We start from the raw sequence: 23,454 nt of genomic DNA on the forward strand, positions 1-23,454 counted from the left end.
TAGAATGATGCTAGGCAACAAAACAAAATCGATAATCAATCACTGAACTTTAGTGACTTTGAATTGGTTCATTAGTGGAATGGTTGCTCGTTAGAAATTGTATGAAGTAATGGAATAAATTGTTGCAAGTTGACGTAAATATTGATCCGAGTGTTTGAACCTTGAAGCTGTTAGTCCGAGTCTAACATCATTTCTAGGGTACTGATTTAACCTGCAAAAGTGTAAATCACAGAGACGGGTTAATAAGTCGTAAATAAATCATATAAACATAATGGATTCATATTCTAAGTTTTTCGAAGACGTAATAAATGAAGAAGTATTCATTACAGAAGCATTTGTAATGAAGCTATTTGTTGATAGAGAAAGATGAATGGAAAATGTTGTCGGCAGCGTATTTCCTCTTTTCTGCTGTTCTCGTCAGCTGCTTGCTGGTCTTATGTAACAACTTCCGTGCACTGATAACCATCAGATTATAGTTGTTGCTCGCCTACTGAGAAATAAATAAATAAATGAATGAATGAATGAATGAATAAATAAATAAATAAATGAGTATGCGATCTTATATTTCCATTAGGAAATCACCACCACCTCCACCATCACCATCACCACCACCACCACCATCACCACCACCACCACCACCACAATCACCACCACCACCACCACCACAACACCACCACCACCACCACCACCGCCATCACCACCACCACCACCACACCACCACCACCACCACCACCACCACCACCACCACCGGTGTCGTCGTCGTCGTTGTGGTTGGTGTCACGATCACCAGTACCACCATCTTTCTCCTTTTGTTCATTATCATTAAGTTGATCATTATCATTGTTGTTGACGTCATCATCGTCGTCGTCGTCATCATCGTCAACGTCATTGTCATCGTCGTCGTTGTCGTCTTCGTTAACATCTTCCTCTTCTTCTTTCTCCTCCTCCTTCTCCTTCTCCTTCTCCTCCTCCTCATCATCATCACTGTCAACATTATCATCGTCGTAATCACCATAGTCTTTTTCCTCTCTCTCCAAAGTTATTAACATCATCATCTTCATCATCATCGTCATCAGCAGCAGCATCAATAACGATCTCATTGTCGTCATCATTATCGTCATCATTATCATCATGGTCATCGCTCCACCCTTCTCTCCTTTTATTATCCTTGTCAATATATATTATCTCATCAACATACTCTTACGCTTTACTCTTTTACTTGTTTCAGTCATTTGACTGCGGCCATGCTGGAGCACCGCCTTCAGTCGAGCAAATCGACCCCAGGACTTATTCTTTGTAAGCCTAGTACTTATTCTATCGGTCTCTTTTGCCGAACCGCTAAGTTACGGGGGCGTGAACACATCAACATCGGTTGTCAAGCGATGGAGGGGGACACACACAAACACATCTATATATATATAATATATATATATATATATATTATATATATATATATATATCTATATATATATAGAATATATATATATTATATATACACACACACAACGGCCTTCTTTACGTTCTCGTCTACCAGATCCACTCACAAGGCTTTGGTCGGCCCGAGGCTATAGTAGAAGACACTTGCCCAAGGTGCCACGCATTGGGACTGAACCCGGAACCATGTGGTTGGTAAGCAAGCTACTTACCACACATCATCGTTTTTATAATTGCTTTCTTCACTACTAACTACCCTTCTCCTCATTACAGTTAATATCATCATTATAATAGTGGTTTTTCACCATCACTATCATCACCATCATTGTTATCTTTGTTGCCATCATCATTGTCACCATTCACATTGTCACTATCCTTATCGTCAAAATATTCTCCGAACAATCATTATACGAGAGATTAACGTGTGGGACTTTTCCGTACACACACACACGCTTGCGCGCCCTGATTATGAATTCCAATTTGTACCTATCATCATAGGTGCATTAGGTCATGCACCAACACATTTACGCAAAAACCTAGGAACACTTGGATTCGCGGAAAAAGCGCAAAAGAAACTGAGGCGGATTCTCCAAATCCAATCTGTTAGAGGCACAGTAAAAATCTGTAAGACATTCCAAAGATTCTCCATCTGAGATTTTTTTGGTGAAATAGAGACGCACACATGGGTGTGTGCATCGACAGCTCACCCAACACACCAACTCAGCCCCATATTTACAAGCACCGGGAATTCTTCTTAACTCAAAAAGTCTAGTCGCTTTGTTAACAGCCGGCTTGAACTCTTAAAAAAACTTAAATAAGACTCGAAGAAAAACATGCATATAAATCAAGAATTTTTGTTATATTAGTATTTGGCATACTTGCACTTGCTTATGTTATTCAATTACATGCCACTGGCCATTTTGAGTTATTTCTTTTAGCTCATTTTTGTTTAAATTCGTTTTTGTGTTGATTCAGAGGTATACACACAATTACACACACACACACACACACACACACACACACACACACACACCACATACATACATATATGCATGCATGCATACATACATACATACATACATACATACATACATACATACATACATACATACATACATACATACATTCATACATACATACATTCATACATACATACATACATACAACATACATACATACATACATACATACATACATACATACATACATACATAGACAAACACACAAGCACGCATAGACAGAGTCAACATCCATTCACAAGGTTGCAAAAGCAACGAAAATTTTTGGAAGACCTAAAAAAAAAATGAGTGGAAATTAAACCGGTGAGTAAGGCAGTATGACTCTCCCCAGACACAACAAATTTTTTGTTTAAATTATGCAAATTACCTAAGCCAGAACTATTTTCTACTTTTGTGTGTAAGTCCAACCGTTTGAAGTACGCCTAGATTGTTGAGAGCAATGAAAATAATATTTAATTTGAGTTTCTGTGGATTGATATAATATCCACAAAATCGTGAGCAATTTCACACACGGAGGAAAAAAACTTATAGGAAGAAGTACTTTGTTGGCATTTTCTTAAATGGCAACGGTTGGACAGATGTTTTCTGTCGGACAGATGTTATCATTTCAGCAGATAAAAAGCATAAGGCAGGAAAAAGAAATATCATGTATATAACCTAGTTTGTTGATGAATGACTCATTGCCGTAAGTCTGGTGACATTTTCCTATGCGGCTTTGGACGTTTATATTGTATAGTAGTAGTATCAGTATCGTAGGTATTTATTTACTTTATATCGTAATATGAGAACTATAAAATCGCCGATTAAAGATTTTCTAGCGGGCCTGCCACTTGCTCATTGCATAGATGACGGCAAGAATGACAAGGAAGTTTCTGTAACTCGGTGCAAAACAAATATCAGGAGCGATTTCGTTCGTGAAGCACTGGTATATATATTATTGTTTTCCAGTTTTCTCAACGACGTTTTGTATAAACGAAAGACACACACACACACACACACAACACACACACACACACACACACATATATGCATACAAACATTATATATTACCAACCACATGTTCTGGGTACGGTCCCACCGCGTGGCACCTTAGACAAGTATTTTCTACTATAGCCTCAGACCGACCAAAGCCTTGTGATTGGATCTGGTAGACGAAAACTGAACGAAGCCCGTTGTGTGTATATATATATATATATGCGTGTGTGCGTTTGTGTTTGTCCCCCTCCATCGCTTGACAACCGATGTTGATATGTTTACGTCCCCGTAACTTAGCGATTCGGCAAAAGAGAATAAGTACTAGGCTTACAAAGAATAAGTCCTGGGGTCGATTTGTTCGACTAAAGACGGTGCTCCGCAACCATGGCCGCAGTAAAATGACTGAAAAAATAAAGAATAAAAGAATATATATATATAGTATATGCATATATATATATATATATATATATATATATGTGAGGGCGCGTGGCTTAGTGGTTAGGGCATTCGGCTCATGATCGTAAGGTTGTGAGTTCGATTCCCGGCGACGCGTTGTGTCCTTGAGCAAGACACTTTAATTTCACGTGCTCCAGTCCACTCAGCTGGCAAAAATGAGTTTGCACTTGTATTTCAAAGGGTCAGCCCTTGTCACTCTTGTGTGTCACGCTGATTATCCCCGAGAACTACGTTAAGGGTACACGTATCTGTGGAATGCTCAACCATTTGCACGTTAATTTCACGAGCAAGCTGTTCCGTTGATCGTATCAGCTGGGACCCATCGTCGTCGTAACCGGCGGAGTCTTTTTTTTTAAAATATATATATATATAATATATATATATATGCATATAAAAATATATATATATATATATATGCATATCATATATATATATATATATATATATATATATATATCTATATCTATATATAGATATATATATATATATGCATATATATATATATATATATACTATACCTTTTACACATCCCCACAGGACCCCACACGGACGTAGACAACAGGAGATACGAAATACGAAAACATGGAATACAAACTGCTTTTGCGAACAACGAAACAAACAAATGGAAAACAAGACAAGCAACATAAAAAACAACCCTTCATCAGTTGTTGGCTGTTTTTCTACTCCGTATTTCGAGTAATTCACGACAAGATACGTCATCGACATAACAGTTGCTCCCGCAAAGCAAATTGAATAAAATTTGGGATTTTGCGGAGGGTCAAAGTTGGTAACAAACAGGACATTGAAAACAAACAGGAAGGGTTGCGAAGCCTAAATGAGGTGAGTTGACGAACGCGGAGGAACAAGCTCTGACAGGAGACAGACAAGAATGCGTCATATCCCTGCGGCTGATCGAAAGGAAAGAAAGAAAAAATGGCCGATGGTCACGTACGAGCAACGAGAGAGCAAAGGAGGAAGAGTGGGGGGAGAGAGAAGGAGAGAGAGAGAATGGCAAAGGGGAGAGGAAAAAATTAGAGAAAGGATGAGAGAGAGAGAAAAAAACGAAAGGGGGAGAAGGGGAGATAAAAAGAATTAGAGAAAGGAAGAGAGAGGAAATGAAAGGGCAGAGGGAAAGAGAAAAAGTAAGAGATAGAATAAGTGTCGCATCGGAATTATTAAGATAAAACTTACTTGGAAATAGATGCGTGGCGTTCAATCATATAATAATATGAATAATATATATATATATAGCATATATACATACATATACATACATACTTACATATACATGTATATACATATACATATATGGGCACAGGACGTCACAGGACGTGAACAACAGGAAATACGAAATGCGAAAACATGGAATACGAACTTTTTTTGCGAACAACGAAAGAAACAAATGGAAAACGAAACAAGCAACAAACATATCAACTGTTTTGTCGAAGACGTATCTTGTCGTCAATTGCTCGAAATACAGAGTAGAAAAACAGCCGACAACTGATGAAGGGTCGTTTTTTTATGGTGCTTGTCTTGTTTTCCATTTGTTTCTTTCGTTGTTCGCAAAAAAGTTCGTATTCCATGTTTGCGTATTTCATGTTGTTTACGTCCTGTGACGTCCTGTACCCATATATGCATATGTATATGCATCGCCACTCATCCATTTCTAAGTAAGATTTATATATATATATATGTGTGTGTGTGTGTGGTGTGTGTGTGTGTGTGTGTGCGTGCGTGTGTGTGTGTGCGTGCGTGTGTGTGTGCGTGTGTGTGTGTGTGTGCGTGCGTGCGTGTGTGTGTGCGTGCAATTATATGCACCCAGTACTTAACCGGTACTCATTTTATGGGTCCTGGAAGGTTTAAAGGCAAAGTAAATACCGGCAGTATTTGAACTCAGCATTTAAATACTGTTAAATATTTTGTCCAATGCTCTCCCAGTTCTGCCAGTCTATAGCCCTTTGAACCCCCGAAAGAGCTTTTACGTGGTCGTACCACCGAACCAGCATTAACTGTCAAAACTCTCACTAGTTCCATTTAACTGCATTAAAGTAAAGACACATTGGATTATACTATCCTAAACCAATGTTTCTCAACCATTTTTTGGCCTATGGATCACTTTGATTCCTCTTTTACTCGACTGGAGCCTCATAGCCATTCAATGTTTTAAAAAATTCTGTTATATTTTTATAATTACATATTATTACGAATTGAATAAAAAATAATTAATATATTTTGTGTAATGTAGGTGTTTAAGCAATCTATTGCACGTAAATTTTAACAGCAAAATCTTATACGGACCCCAAGGGTCATATGGACCCGGTTGAAAACCACTGCCTTACACAGTCTATATCTGAATATAAGAAGGGATGGCTACAGCTTGAACGCTTTTAGCCTTAGATTTGCTCGATCAATATTAACCTTGGCTTAAATGAAAACAACAATCTACCGCCATGGTAAGAATGTAATATTGACGTACAGACTGGAAACATAAGTACTGAAATTATATGTGATTTCTTAAAAGTAGCTTCATCTATAATATAGACCATCTGTAATAATGTACCATTTCCTTTGCTATTACGAAGGAAAACTATTTCTAAAACGCAAAACTTAAAAACAACTCTATTTCTTTGCTCCGAATGTTTCATGATTAGGCCTCGTAAGTTTAAGTTTAAAGTGAGCTTTTGGGCTTTCTTTGCAATGACAGCTCCAACAACCGTTTGGCAGCTGGTATGAACGCTATTTTGTAAAATAAAAATACAAACCATTTCCTTTTACTGATGCAGTTAATACTTTTTATTTAAAAAAATCAACATCACGAGCTTGTCAGGATACGTCAATATTGACAGAGGCTGTCTTGCATTATCAATCCTTTCAGAATCAAGATAAGCAAGATTAAGTTCTTTATAACAACGGTCCCCAAGGTTTTCTTGGGGGGGGGGGGCATCACACAAAGCAATTTTATCATGCATCGGGAGATCACTTGCTATTGTTATTCTTACAGTTTGTTTGTAGGCTTAACCGATCGGTACATGAAAAAAAAACTTTCACTTAGACAAGTGCAGGAAAAGAAGCACAGACGGAAGTATCCATTTTTCAAAAACACCATACAGATTGCGATAGTCTATGAAATAGAGATAAAACTTCAAAAATTATTCTTTCTGCGCAGTTCGATACCAAACTATTCACGGCCTAGTGGTTGGGACCTCTGCTTTAAACCAATAGTTTCACAAAAATGAAACCAAAATTTATGTGTGAAAGTCCGTGACTTTGATTTCGAGACTCGCCACCTCTACGAAGGATTTTTAAAAAATGCATGTACAACTTCAAATTTCACTTCTATCAGTTAAAACATGTGCAGTTATGTGTCATTCTACGATATCAATACTGGTAATTATATGAACAATGGCAATAGAGAGGGAGACGATGATAGCTGCTACACTAAATATTTTACAACATTTAGAGACATTACCTTGCCTTTAGAGTTTAAATCCCAAAGGAAGTCAACTTTGTTTTATATTCTTCTAAGATCAATAATATAATACCAGTCGTTAATGGAGTCCAATTAAATCGAATGTACTCTCAAAAATTTGTGACCTCGTATCTATATTACAAATTAATATTTGCTTCGCCCCAACGTGGGAGTCTCTACACCAGCGGTTCTCAACCGCAGCTCCCCGGCCCATGTTTAGAATGTCCTCATGCATATCCATAAATACTGGTACCAAAATTAAATTTTTTTGAAAAATTTCAAGCATGGATCCATCTTTAACTGAAATCGCACTATTTTCATTCATTCACTGGCTCAAGCTTGCGACGGCTTTGGCGTAGACAACGGGATACACAAACGCGCACACACTAGTAAGAAACGGTTATTCAGATAGACCAATCACAGAACAGTAAATGAGCATTATTCATCTGTGCGTGTTTTGACCTTTGATTACCGGCGTTGGTAAAGCGAGAAGCCACTCAGCAATTATTCATTCTATTCATCGACGCATTGATTATCACCCACTGTCTTGGCGAAACCACATTCGAAGAAAGCTCATACACTTATGCAAGAGAACTGTGCTTTTGAAGCCAATTGGAGGGTAAAATATTTCGTGATTGAAAATGACGGCAAGGCACACTGCTTTCTCTGACCTCTTGTGATAAAGAGTTTGAAGTCATTTAATGCTGAGAGTCACTACAAAATTCATTCTGCAGAATAAATTTACTACAAAGGAGTTCTTAAAGTCAGCGCGCACAAAACAAACGAATTTCTTCAAACAAGTGATTCCAAAGATGTAACAATGGCACCATACAAGATTAGCTACCCTCTGGCTTGCCACATGAAGCTGTATTTAGATGGAGAAATCATGAAACATACTATTGCCATAACAGGCTATTCTTCACTAAAGAATGATATTGTTCAAGCATTCAACAAATAGCTAAGAAAATACAGGTCAGCAATGACAGTACCTCGACAAGTTGAATGCATACCTAGTGATCTATATGACCAGCTTCTCAGTAAATCGAGAGATTGTGTTTACTACTCTGTCGTCCTTGACAGTACAAAAAACATTACCGATACAGAGCAATTAGCTCTGTTCATCAAGAGAATCATGCCAGACTTCCAGATTTACGAAGAATTTCTCACGCTCCATTCATGGCTCAAAAAAAGGACAGATATATTCCGTGAATTTCGTACAAGCCTTCAACAAACACATTTGGATCCATCAAAGCTGTACAGATGGAGGTTCTTCTATGCTTGGACAGAAACTAGGTCTTCAAGGATGCATTGCCAGATGGCGAGGAGAGGACAACTTTACTTCTGTGAGATGGCACCATTGCATTATACATTAGGAAAATATCATTGTTAAGTCGATGAAAATGGCCATAGGTTGAACTATGTAAATGTTGGGAAAAAACATTTGTTTCTTGCAATACATACCAATTCAAACATCTAAGGCAAAATGTTTTCAGGGCCCTTAAAACGTTGTAGATCCCGAATGGACTCCGCTCCTTTAAAAAAATATGACATGGACCCTGGTTGAAAACCACTGATTTAGTCTGCTTCGTCACCGTGTCAGTTCGTAGTAGCAATTAATAATTGTCACTGTAGCAATAATAGTTATCAACAAGATTTATATACACCACTTAACAATGTCAAGGAGGTGACCCTAGGAGGGATGGCCATTATTATTATTGTTGTTGTTATTATTATTATTATTATTATTATTATTATTATTAGTATTATTGTTGTTGTTGTTGTTGTTGTTGTTGTTGTTGTTATTTAGCACAATGTTCTCCCTAGTGCAACCATTTCTGACTGTTTCAGTTCCTTACCAATTATACAGATTCTTATCTGCAATAGCCACCCAATACTACTACTACTACTGCTGCTGCTACTGTTGCTACTACTGCTACTGCTGCTGCTAGACAGCTACTGCTTTCACCGCCACTGAATTCAACTGACCTGCTATATGATCACTAAATTTGCTAGAAATTACGTTCTATTGTGTCTTAAGAAAAATAACAATTTTGATCATCTAATCCCAGGTTCTTTGCACATAAGAAAAAGATGGGATCGTCACAGCGGAAGCAATAGTTCAACCTGAACAAATTAATGTGCGAAAAACAAAATAGGAATCTTGAAAGAAGTTTCAAAAAGACTAGTTTTTGAACATCGAATGGTTATGGGAATCCACCAGAATAAAATAGGATCCCTGACTTAAATATTTTATGTTCTCTTCCATTTTCTTTTTTATCTCTCTTCCACTCCTAATACTGATTCTTATTGCTCCTCTTGCCCCCCACCACCCATGCCTGCACAATTCCTTCAATGTTCTGGTTTGTTATAACCAGAAATGACTCTGACGAAAGTAGCATTAAGTTTTTAGATCGTTCACTTTTTCTCAAACGATCAAAGTGTCGACTGTTAAGCCTAAATAACGAACCTATAATGACTACCGAAACAGCTGTAAGTCAAATTTACTACAATAAAGAAAGATATGCGATGACCATTATTTGTGACTTGTCTTGTATATCACTTAGTGTAAAAATCAGTATAACTGGAGCACAACTATAGATTTACAATATAGAATGGTGACGGGCCTTGCCTCAAGAATACGCGGAGTTCTTCACTAATATGAACAATATTGTTAACCTGGTGTATTAACAGAGAGCTTATTTTGCCCGGATTTATAATCCCACACTAATAACTCTGTTGTGTGTGTGTGTGTGTGTGTGTGTGTGTGTGTGTGTGTGTGTGTGTGTGTGTGTGTGTGTGTGTGTGTGTGTGTGTGTGTGTTTTGATTTGCTTACGTTCCGATCGATTCAGCATAAGTAGAATAAGTACCAGGCTTTAAGAAAATAAGTACTGAGGTTGATTCGTTTAACTAAAGCTCTTAGATCTAGTTAAACCGATTCACAAAATATGCACATTTTAAAAGGAAGCAAAAAAAAATCTAAAAATCGGCTATGATGATGTAGTTTTCCAGTGTTATTGCTATGAAGGTATGATTTCGTGGCGAAAAAACTTGGAGGAAAAAGTTAGAGGTTTAAAAATCGAAAAAAAAAACTGTATTTTTTTAGCCAATAGCGAGGCAGGAATTTTCTGCGTTTAGCGGAGCTCTGACGACTTTAAGGTTGTACCCTGACATTTATAGTTTTAGAGTCTGTGAAATGACCTGTTCATTGTAGGTTTCTAAATATACAGAAATACCTAATAAAATCAACATGTATCATCTTACTGTTTCTTTTGCCTTTTCATTGATTGTATGGTTTTATTACATTTTAAAATTTGTTATATTAACATATTTGTTTGCACATGTTTACTTTATGCGTATTTCAGTTTTATGTATACCTGTCATGCATTTGTGTACATCATTAATATATAGGTGCATGTGTGTGTGTGTGTGTCTCCCTAACTCCTAAGTTGAGTAGCGTTTTCATGCTTGGATTTGTAAACTACGATAAGAATAACACTGGTCAGCAAAGAATTTGTCCCAGAAATATATGAAATGAAAAATATGTAAAAATACTAACACAAAAAAAAGCACAGAAAAATACTGACACACAGAAGCACAGAAAAATATGTAATATACTAACACACAGAAAAATTAAAACAAAACATGTGGCTGAAAAGAATCTCAAGGTGTGAAGAATCAACACAGAGCGAAATTGCGGCACGCTGTCTGTTGATTGGCTAAAATTACGCAAATTTCCCAATTTTAATTCCAAATAACATCAGATTCTTTAATTTACGAGATAAAGTAATTGGTTGATCTTAATCAAAATTCAGTTGCACCGATACATCAAAATTGAAAGCTATCTGAGAAAAATTAAAGGGGGCTCATTTTGTGAATGAAACTAACTAGATCCAAACTCTTCAAGGCTGTGCCCCAACATGACCGCAGTCTAATGACTGAAACAAGTAAAAGAAAGATAAATAGAGATATATTTAGATAGAGATAGAATATAGATATTTTGAAGGATTCGAGGTCAGAAATTTTCATTGCATAATTCAGAGAGGAAGGTAAAACAGTGCCGTCATATTCATCGTCATTGTCATAGTCGACGTCGTCTTCGTCAGCGTCGTCAGCAGCGCTGTCGTTAGCGTCGTCGTCGATGTCGTCTGTGTCAATGGTGTTGTCGTCGTCAGCATCATTGCTGTCGTCGTTGTCGACAGAGTCCTCTTCATCATTCTCATTAATTTGCACATCATCAACATTTCTAGATACAATTATGATTATATAATTGATGATGATGATGATGATCATCATCATCATCATCATCAGTAGCAGCAGCAGCAGCAACAGCAATACGGCCATCACCACTACCACCCCCCTCCTCCTCCTCCTCCTCCTCCTCATCATCATCATCATCATCATCATCACCATCATCATCATCATCACCATCATCATCATCATCATCATCATCATCATCATCATCATCATCAACATCATCGTCGTCGTCGTCGTCATCGTCGTCGTCAACATCGCCTTAATCGTCGCCGATGTTGTTTGTGATGATGACTGTAATCGCAGTCATCGTCACCGTCGCTGTCGTCGTCATCATCATCATCGTCGATGTCATCATTATCATCATCATCATCACCATCGTCGTCGTCGTCGTTGTCATCATCATCATCATCATCATCATCATCATGATTATCCTCATCATCATCATCGGCATCTGTAGTGATATTTTGTCATCGCCATCTTCTTCGCCGTTTTCTACTTTTTCAACATCATCAAAATTAAATTATATAATTGTGCTATTAAGTATCATTATCATTATTCTCAGCATCATTATCGTCGTTTTCGTCGTCGTCATCATGATCACAATCATCATCACAACACCACCAACCATATACTACCACCGCCACCACCACTACCACAAACATCATCATCATCAATATTATCATCATCATCGTCATCACCACTATCCCTTTCTTCTCCAATCTTCATCGTCATTAATATCATCATTATCGCCACCACTAATCACCACCACCTTAGTCGTCGTCGTCGTCATCATCAACATTATCAGCAGCGGCAGCAGCAGCAGCAGCAGCAGCAGCAACAGCAATAATATCACACCGCGACCACCATCATCATCATTTTTTAAATTATACATTTTTCCTTGTCATTCTTGAATCAAATCTGTGGTTCCTATGCATTTCCGGACAGCCCAGAACGATTAATTTATTTTCTGAGCCTTCACCCACATTCACCCACAAGATTCTTTATGTATTTCGAAGCTATGTAACAGACTTATAATTCTACGCCAGATGTTTAAATCAATATATAAATGTGGAAATTAACCTTCCTACGCAATTTCTTCGAAATGTAAATAATCATGAGTTGGCTTCGAATCATATATTTACTGTTATGTACCAATGTTGGGCCGCCTTAACAGTGTTATAAGCCTCTGGACAACTCAATACACTGGGCTCGATTTATACATACATAAGAACTGTCCCCCTAGACCAGTGTTTCTCAACCTTTTTACCCTTGCGTAACCCTTAAAATAAATTACATGTCTCAAGGAACCTCTGCACAAAAAAAAAATTATAAAAGACTAGCACTCTGACCCGGCATCGCCGGGTCATACTGCTAGTGCATGTATATACAGCTGCGTGCGTGTGCACATACATGCGAGTACTGTCCAAATCTCCGACCAATCACATACAGCTAGCTGGCATTCAATTGACGTATCAAGTTTCGGGCATTTTGATTGAGTTTTGGATAGAAAATTCAGAAAAAAAGTCACTTCTATTGATTTTTTAATGGCTTTGCGGGGGGATTGGGGAAATGTGAAGATGTGCACGACCACCATTGGACGGTTTTGAATGACCATAGAAAGTGCGAGCCCTCTAACTGAAAAATTGTGTATTTGTATAAAGGATACACACGCAGACATTTTGCCGTTTATATATAGAGAGATATCTTTGTCATATTTTTTTCATCGTAGTTCACGTGGTAAATATTATATATATATATAGGGTGTCCATAAATTACTGATATCACTAAATATATCCCCAATGGTTGTTATATTTTTTCGATAACATAATAGGTTAGATAGGATGATGTCTATAATACAATATTGTTGTGCATATGTAGGAATATTACGATCATGAAATTAGCATAAGCTTATCTTACTCTTTCTCGCGGAACCCCTAGGAATATTTTACGGAATCCTAGGGTTACGGGGAAACCCAGTTGAGAAATGCTGCAGAAGACACATGAGGTCCTTTGGCAAACTGTTCAGTGTGCCCATGCCTTCCGACAGCACTGCTTATCAGGGAGAATACCAACCTGTCGGTGAGTCAAGCCTTCTTGGTATCTCTACTCTATTTGACGCCTAGGTGTTGGTCGTTAGCATACTTTTAGCAACGAGCCAACACACACACACACACACACACACACACACACACACACACACACACACACACACGTATAAAACGCTTATGTTTCACCAAAGTAAATGGATCTCAATCACCGTCAATCTCCGCGATGAGTATTCCGTTGTTTCATAATTATTTTCTTACTGGATTAGCATGTATGTAGTTGAGGATACCGCATACACATACGTGTACTCATAACATTATTCTCAGGCAGAAATAAAGTGTGTCACGGTTTTTTACAAGACTGAACTTTTGATTTACAGATATAATCCATCCGATGGAGGCAAATCTTTCCCGTCTGTCCAATTTCACTTACAGGGCTATAATAAATTACATTTGTCCAAGAAACCACGCACTAGGATCGAACTTGAGATCACATCACTTAGAAGCTGACTTTTTAACCATTCGACCAGTTGCCTTCACATGCACCTATTTAAATAGAGATGCACACACACACACACAACACACACACACACACACACACACACACACACACACACACACGTATAAAACGCTTATGTTTCACCAAAGTAAATGGATCTCAATCACCGTCAATCTCCGCGATGAGTATTCCGTTGTTTCATAATTATTTTCTTACTGGATTAGCATGTATGTAGTTGAGGATACCGCATACACATACGTGTACTCATAACATTATTCTCAGGCAGAAATAAAGTGTGTCACGGTTTTTTACAAGACTGAACTTTTGATTTACAGATATAATCCATCCGATGGAGGCAAATCTTTCCCGTCTGTCCAATTTCACTTACAGGGCTATAATAAATTACATTTGTCCAAGAAACCACGCACTAGGATCGAACTTGAGATCACATCACTTAGAAGCTGACTTTTTAACCATTCGACCAGTTGCCTTCACATGCACCTATTTAAATAGAGATGCACACACACACACACACACACACACATTAGCTTATTCGTATAATTTATTTACAAAATAAATTGGTGAGTTCCAAAAACGCAAATAAAAGCATGTTTACTTTTATATTCCAAGTTGTTTACAGTAATTGTATTGCTACAATTTGTTCATGATATAGTCATAATATACATATTTCAAAAACTTCGTTGCATTGAATAGTCAAGAGACTCGTGTGGAGAGTATTTAGCGGTATGCTCATTGTACCAAGTAATTATAAATATTTATGCGGTTTTAAAATATTAGTTCTATGGTTATTGCAAATGAAAAATGAGAATAATTCCTAGTTTTGAAGCTGGAATCATTAGATCTTATAAGCGTCAACAAGCTAATTGTATTGTTGATGTTGTTTAGCCTTATGTAAGCCCAAATCAACCAGACCTTTCATCAGAGGCGTTTCAGATCTGACTATCCTATCTTTTATCGTCTGTTACTCAGTTATGGTGCATCTATGACTACATTAATCAAATATGTCGTTCTCTCTTTTAAATGCTAGAGTTTGATTTGAGAACTTTTTTGGTTATCATTTTTACTAAGTCGAGTTACTACGTAGAGGCTCTTTCGTCATCCTGAATATACTACGGAAATCTATCTATCTATCTATCTATCTATCTATCTATCTATCTATCTATCTATCTATCTATCTATCTATCTTGTAATTTGTTCTGTCTGTGTGCAGCCCTGTGTGGCTAATAAAGAAACATATCTATCTATCTATCTATCTATCTATCTATCTATCTATCTATCTATCTATCTATCTATCTATCTATCTATCTATCTATCTATCTATCTATCTATCTATCTATCTATTCGTCTGGCTGTCTGGCTGTCTCTCTGTCTCTGTCTCTCTCTGTCTGGCTGTCTCTGTCTGTCTGGCTGGCTGGTTGTCTCTGTCTGTCTGGCTGGCTGGCTGGCTGGCTGGCTGGCTGGCTGGCTGGCTGGCTGGCTGTCTCTCTTTATTGTGTGTGTGTGTGTGTGTGTGTATTATGTGGTAAGACTTTAACAAGTAGAATAGCACTCGGTCAACTAAGAGCGTAGAGATGATATAATAAAAACACAATTCTTACTGAATACTGCTACCCAGGACTTCCTGGTCGAAACATTATTTCGCCGTTTTTTCAAGCTGAGAACAAGATTGTTTGTCAGTTTCTTTTTTAAACAGATGACAGTTAAACAAGAGATGCTAATAAGGAAGAACACAAAAAGGAAAGTCTCCTCGGCAAAGTGCAGCTGTTTCCCAACAAGCTGAAGTATTAACGAATGAATTGCTTGGTATACGTACTAAATGATACAATAGTTGGCACAGTAAAAAAAGAAATACAGTGATACCTTGTAGTACGAGTTTAATCCGTTCCTTGACCGAGCTCGTCTTACGATTAACTCGTTTTACAAAACAATTCTCCCCATTGAAATTAATTAAAATTCCAGCCTCCCCCAAACCACCCAAAACTAATCTTTTATGGGTTTTAAAACAAAGGTGTGGTTACAAATAAAATGACAAAAAAGAGGATGCAAATGAAATATGTAAACTGGTTTTATTAACTGAATTACCTTAATGATGGGGCGATTTGTGTGCTCGTACTGCGGATTTCCACTCGTACTTCAAAGCAAAAAGTCGCACGAGTCTCGGCTCGTACCATAATGTACTCGTACTGCGAGGTTTTACTGTACTAATAACTAACTTCGGCACGATACGTAAAGTTTGCGTTTCAATGAAACCCCAATTAAACCGAAATACTTCTAGATATATTCTTGGTATATACTCTTTACTCTTTACTCTTTTACTTGTTTCAGTCAGTTGACTGCGGCCATGCTGGAGCACCGCCTTTAGTCGAGCAAATTGACCCCGGGACTTATTCTTTTTGTAAGCCCAGTACTTATTCTATCGGTCTCTTTTGCCGAACCGCTAAGTGACGGGGACGTAAACACACCAGCATCGGTTGTCAAGCAATGCTAGGGGGACAAACACACACACACAAACACACACACATACATATATATATATACATACATATATACGACAGGCTTCTTTCAGTTTCCGTCTACCAAATCCACTCACAAGGCATTGGTCGGCCCGGGGCTAGAGCAGAAGACACTTGCCCAAGATGCCACGCATTGGGACTGAACCCGGAACCATGTGGCTGCTTAGCAAGATACTTACCACACAGCCACTCCTGCGCCTATGAAAATAATATGCCAATGAAAATAATATTAATTACCAACTAATATTTTTCTTTTCCCCTATAATTTATATTTTAAGTGTTTTCATTATTAAATCAACTCTTATATTATTGCATAGGAGATATGTCAGTTTTAAAACGTATACCCGGCTTATACCCGAAGTCATCTTATTTGTTCAAAGCTATTATATCTCGGGATAGGGGACCAACGAAGTAGTTCTAATTTCTTTCTTCAGGCGGGCATAAATGTTTTAAGGAAGAGAGAATGGATGTTGAAAACTTGAACAGCAGTAGCAATTTGTGTAAAACATTGCAGTCACATAAATGGGAATCAAAGCTGTAACTAGATTCAGTTCTCACTTAACTTATCTTATCCACGATTTTCATTCATATGGACAGTTATATAATCGTCATAACATAATTACGCAGCAACTAGAACAATATGATTCAAGCACTTCATTTCCGTATCAAACGTTAAAGGAGTTACCACATCGTTATGATAATAACTTGACTGCTGGTTTCTGTAATTCAGGTTAGTGACGTCATAACGCGGGTTGTGTATCTTGTGATGATGAATCTATCACCCATATCAGTAAAGAATGAATATAAATATTTTTTAAAAAAAGCAAAATAACTGTTTAGTGGCAATATGATGAGACCTTCGCTGTCGTTGTTGTTGTTAGGTTATACTAGTGGGTGTAAATAATGTTGTAACGTAAGAACATATCAATGAAAAGTTTAAACTTAACTGACAGAACTTAGGGTGTGCCTTCTCCACCAGCTTTTGTGAATGTAACCATGAGTGATGAAAATTGTTACAAACGGAATCATTCCCCATCGCCTCGAGAAAGACTGATCAAAGTATATGAAACATTTTAAGTAGTTTCTAACTAGGGCAATTTATTTACAATTAAAAAGAAATTAATTTCAGCAATATTTATTTTTCCTTACGAAAACAACTCCCACGGTTTTTGTCATACGAAGATTGATAGATCATTTCTAATCTAGAATTTCTGTGATATAGTAGGACAACATGCTAGCTGGGAAAATAAAAGTTGGTATGAACCCTCGAAGTGATTTTAATATAAAGTAGCACTAGAATTAGTATTTCGAACAGAGAGAATTAAAAAGTATTGAAACATTGAATTTGTTTTAACTATCTTTTATCTTTTACATGTTTCAGTCATTAGACTGCAGCCTTGTTGGAGCACCGTCTTGAAGAATTTTTGGAAGAACTGATGCTAACAAATCATATCTCTCCTTAACAAAAGGTAAGTGTAAGTTAATGTCTCGGAATAAACGACATCACGTGAACCCGCTCTGTCTACAAAGTTCACTGTCCTACACAAGGACAGGATATAATTCTAGAAATTGAAGATCAAATAAATTCTTGAATTATATTAAAGTAGCAATCTATGTAACATAATAAATGCAGATACATCACAGTAAAATCTAATTTACTGCGGTATTTGTTCTGAGTTAATACCGCTCATAGACGAACGGTATTAGCATGAAACTATATTAGTAGCAGGCAAAAACCGTCCAGCAGTGGTGGTGATTATTGCTAGATACGCGTCTCTTTAGGTTTTATCAGAAGCAAGTACCCACTGCATGTTAAGACAAAATCCACCGTCACTTATATAGGAAAACAATGATTGAAAAATCGCTGATGTTGCAATTAGCTGACCGGCTGAATAAAAATTCGTTATCTGCAACAGAAGCAGTACACTACACACACACACACACAACACACACACACACACACACACACACACACACACATACACACACACACACACACACACACGCACGCACACGCACACACACACACACACACACACATATACTATATTTACATATACTATATGTACGTATACTTATATACTAGCGCTAATGTGGTGTCTTAAAGATCGTACTTCGACAGTAACAAGCTGTTATTTAGCGTATGCTTTTCGTATCCAAAGCATGCGAATATAAATATACCTTTTAACATGGCAAGAAGAGTCTGCACAATTGTGTCCAATCCTCCAACCCAGAAGAAGTGATTTCAAGAATTTAAAACTGTATTACTCAAAAGGCAATACCCAGCCACTTTAATTAGTAATTGATTAGAACGTGCAAAGACGATGGGCATCCAAGGATTAAGGAAAACAAAAACAACCCCTGATACATTCAGTATTTTATGAAAACCTGATGAATTCAATACTTTTCGTAAATCAAAAACGAACTCTGATACCTTCGATAATGGAGATGGCGCGAGTTTATCTGCCCGCTGGTAATATAAACAAGAGTGTATTGTGCATCAAAAGCCAATATGAGAGTTTCTCTCATGGCGTCAACTGCAGTATAGTTTGTTCTAACAGAACATCCATGTTTAATTAGGAATAAATATTACCCCTCGGTATTAATACTAACACTGTCGCTAATATATATATATATATATATATATATATATATATATATATATATTATATATATATATATATAATATATATATATATATATATATATATATAATTTATATATGAACACACAGTCCAAGGAACAGGGAAGCATACAGCATCCATCAGAGTATTCCTCTTTTGATGAACGCTCTACGAATAAAACATGGGATTTAGTTGTTGAACATAAGTGTGACCCTTCAATTAATGCTCGACATTTCTTGTATAAAATAAAATTCAAACATACATAATATATATGCATTTATATACATATACATATATATAATTTCTCTTTCTATATACATATATATGTGGGGGAGGAGTGTGTTGTGTGTGTGTGTGTATAAACATACAGGCTGCTTATCAGTTATTATATAACCACATAAAATAAAGTACCAGTCAAGTACTGGAGTTGATGTAATCAACTTTTCACGCCCCCACCGCCATCACCGCCATCAAAATTCCTGGCTTTGTGCCAAAATTAGAAACAATTATATAACTGTATAATTTGTGACAAGTTGATTATAATTAATTGTATGAGGAGTCCTAATTGTAATTGATATTTTGTATGATAGGTTACGTAATTTTCTTGAGTATTGATAACCAAATTTACTTTAAAGCAAAGTTAGAAATATTGTCTTAATGCAATTTAATTTCAATCATCTCTCTAACTCTATGAAATTTTTGGACAGTTCTCAGCCATATTATATATCACAGAGAATAATAACTTATTTGTTCTATATGAAATTTTAAATTCAGTTGAATATAAACGGTAAAAATCGATAATTATGTTTTGATAACTATAAAGATACTTCTAAGAATGTTTGTAAAAAGGGGCGGAAGAATATTTATAAGAATGCGAGATTTTATGATATAGTCGGAGGTAACTTTGAGACGGGTGAGAGTGATGTCCAGCTTGAACATTTGTGGGCTAATGTATGTAGTGGAGTAAAAGCTCAAAGGGGAGGAGAAAATTCCAGAAGGATTGAGGTGAAATTATTGGGGAAAAGTGTTTAGCGCAGTGTCTGAAAAGCGAGATGCATGAAGAGAGAAGGGAGGATAGTCAGATGGGATGAGTCAGTGGAAATGGATGCAGCAAACTAGTAAAGATAAAAACAGGATGACTTTTATGTTAAATTATGTTACACATTGTAGGTAGCCCTCGACAGACTACAATGACTGTCGAAATAAAATGTTGATAGTTGTAGTATTAGAAGTCAGTCGTTCGCCTCAATTGTACTCTAGCCTTAGATTTTGTAGTCCATCTGCTGATATCGATATCCAGTCTTCCCATGTTACATTTAGCTACATCATTGTACCTCAGTCGGAGTCTATCTTGATTTATAGTACCATTAGACAACTGTAAACGGAGTAATTATCTTGGCAACTGAGTTTCTTTAATTCTTTGATCAGAAGAGATTTCGTTGCATCAATACCGCTTCGAAGTTAGGGACTTGGCTTTTTCCCTTGGATGGTGTATCTGATCTTGTCTTTCATGTGATACTCATGAGCTGTTTCGATTGTCTCCTCGTGAACCCATGCAGTTTATTTTAACTGTGTGAGATATACCGCTCATACTTTCGTTCATGTAATATTGTGTATAATGATATTGTTCAGTTAACTTTGCATCTCACTTAAGCTGACGTGTAATGTTGTTCCACAGTTGTTCTCTCAAGTTTCCGAATGCTGAGAAGGATTTGCTCATCTTGTTATCTAGTTTCTCTCTCAGGCTACCGATATTACTGATTGAACTGTCCAAATAGATAAAATGGACAACTTCTACCAGCACCAACCCTTCAGGTTCAGATTGTGCAACATGGCTTGAATTGGAATCTGGCTGATAAAAAATTTCAGTCTTCCGGATATTAATTTTCAAACTGAACTTTATGGTTACACCGTCAAGAATATTCATCAAAGTTTTGCACATCCTGTGGACCATAGGAAACGAGGGCACAACAATCATCGGCAAACATGTCTCTCACTAATATGTGCAGTCTTATCTTTAGTTTATAGACGCGACATTGAAAGGGATAAGAAGATAAGCATCAGGATTTGTCTGTATGTATACATTTTCGACTGAGCTGTGGAATGTCTCTTCGAGCAACGTAGAGAAAGGAAGTACGAATAACGATGACATTCGTGCGCAGCCTCGTTTGATTAAGCAGATTTGAAGTTTATCTGTGTGGTTTGAGGCTTCATAGTAGTATGTAGCATTGGAGGATGTCGAAGTGAAAAAAATGCAACCAATTTGAACTCACGATCTATGAGCCAGTAATCTAATACTTTTTCACTGGGCGTTCCACGTTTCTTCAGTGAACAGTAAGGATGTGATTTTAAACGTGGATACAAATGAATATCGCAATGTGTGTAGTAAGTTCTGGTGAGCCAAAACACAACCTGGTTTCAATTTCCATTTGAAATTCTTTGATTTCTCTTACGTTACAAATGGTTACTTAATCAGTCATCACAAAATATTAAGATAAAAAAATGCAGTATTATTATACATAGACATTCAAACAACGTAAGGATGTAGTTTCTATTTCTTACTTTTGATGCTTGACGCACAAACCACATCATAAGATGATACGTTGTTCATTTAGCATATCACAGCTTATCAAAAAATACTAGACATCTTATACGTCAAACATTGATGAAAACTACACAGCTTATCATACACTAAACAATAAATACAATACAACTTATACGCCAATATAGATAAATACCATAAAGCCAGGGCCGTCTTAACAGTATTATAGGCCTCTGAGCAAATTAGTATACTGGACTCTATTGTATTTATTTATCTATTGACAATAAGCCACAACGTACATAGATAAGAACAGGGTCTGTCCAGTATGTCCATGTTTCAGATGGCGCTGCATACAACGTTATTACACACTAAACATTGATTGATAAATAGATAATAATAGATTTTTCAATAGTCGCTCCTCTCAAATTTTCTTCACCCTGATGCAATTTTATCCACGAGAAAAATAGTGTTTTTAAATAAGCGAATTGAATTAAAATCAACCAATAATTTATCATATTCTTAACAGGAACTATTTATTGCAAACGAAAGACACTCGAATTTATAAAAAAGAAACACTTCACAGTCAAGGACTTCCGCAAAATAGTCATCTGAGTCAATGTAACCAAATATTTACTGCAAATATCTAAACTACATGTGACTCACCTTTGCAAAGAAGCTCTTCATATTTATTCTAATTATCATGCCAAATTCTTCTGGCTTAAGAGTTTTTTTTTTCTTCAATTCTCTTCAATTAACTATTTAGCAAGGTCATCTTCAGTGAATATCAACACACTTCTATGTGTAGGAGCAGAACATTAATTTACTGATATTTTCTAATTTAAGTACTTCCAATTTAAGGAGGCAGGTGTTTATTACGTTGGCTTTGCCACTTCATTTTTTTTATCTAATTCCAATTTTGATTCATTTTCTCAGATTGGTTCAAGTTTCATGTCAACTAGATGACACAACTTTTAGTTGGTGTGAACGAACAAGTATAGCTTGATGTTCTTACTGTTGTTGTTGGTGGTGGTGTTGTTACTGTTGTTGCTGCCGTCCTCATCGGTGTTGTTGCTGTTGCTGTTTATCTCTACGAGTAGAGATGGAGCCTATTAACTAGATATGTTAATAAGTGTAGGCTAAACTAGAAAAAAAGTGTAGGCTAAAACAGAAAAATAAATGCTTCTAGGACAAAAGCTGTTCTCCCCAACAAAAATTTTCGCATACCCCCCTACAGCATCCCCCTCGCAGCACTCCTCTACGATATTACCATCACAAATCCCCTATATAACATTATCATCGCCACCAACTCTACAGCCTAATTACCACAATATCACTTATAAAAGCAACACAGCCTCTATACCACATTCAAACATTGTCTCACACAATATCATACACAGTATCATTGTTGCTACATCATCTCCATAACTTCTTCATCTACACAACTCCATCATTACCAAACGCAACATGAGTTTCACAAAACTAAACATCACTGACATAACATCAACATTACATCATCACCAGTGCAACAGAATCATCACTTTATCTCCACAACATCACACCACATCTTCAGAACATCACCTTTATAACATCTCTTAGACAACA

The 23,454-nt window shown here is 36.9% G+C and overlaps 1 long non-coding RNA gene across 2 annotated transcripts in view; it reads right to left on the reverse strand.

Annotated features, from left to right (window-relative positions):
* LOC118762815 overlaps positions 1-23,454 on the reverse strand; it is a 24,418-nt gene continuing 964 nt past the window's right edge. For both annotated transcript variants that reach the window (XR_004998563.1, XR_004998564.1), the window contains exons 2-3: positions 22,516-22,958; positions 1-211 (exon numbers count right to left, since the gene is read on the reverse strand). This is a non-coding gene — a long non-coding RNA (uncharacterized LOC118762815). The remainder of the gene's footprint in view (positions 212-22,515; positions 22,959-23,454) is intronic.

The sequence above is a fragment of the Octopus sinensis genome, linkage group LG3 (assembly GCF_006345805.1).
Source record: "Octopus sinensis linkage group LG3, ASM634580v1, whole genome shotgun sequence".
Lineage (NCBI taxonomy): Eukaryota > Metazoa > Mollusca > Cephalopoda > Octopoda > Octopodidae > Octopus > Octopus sinensis.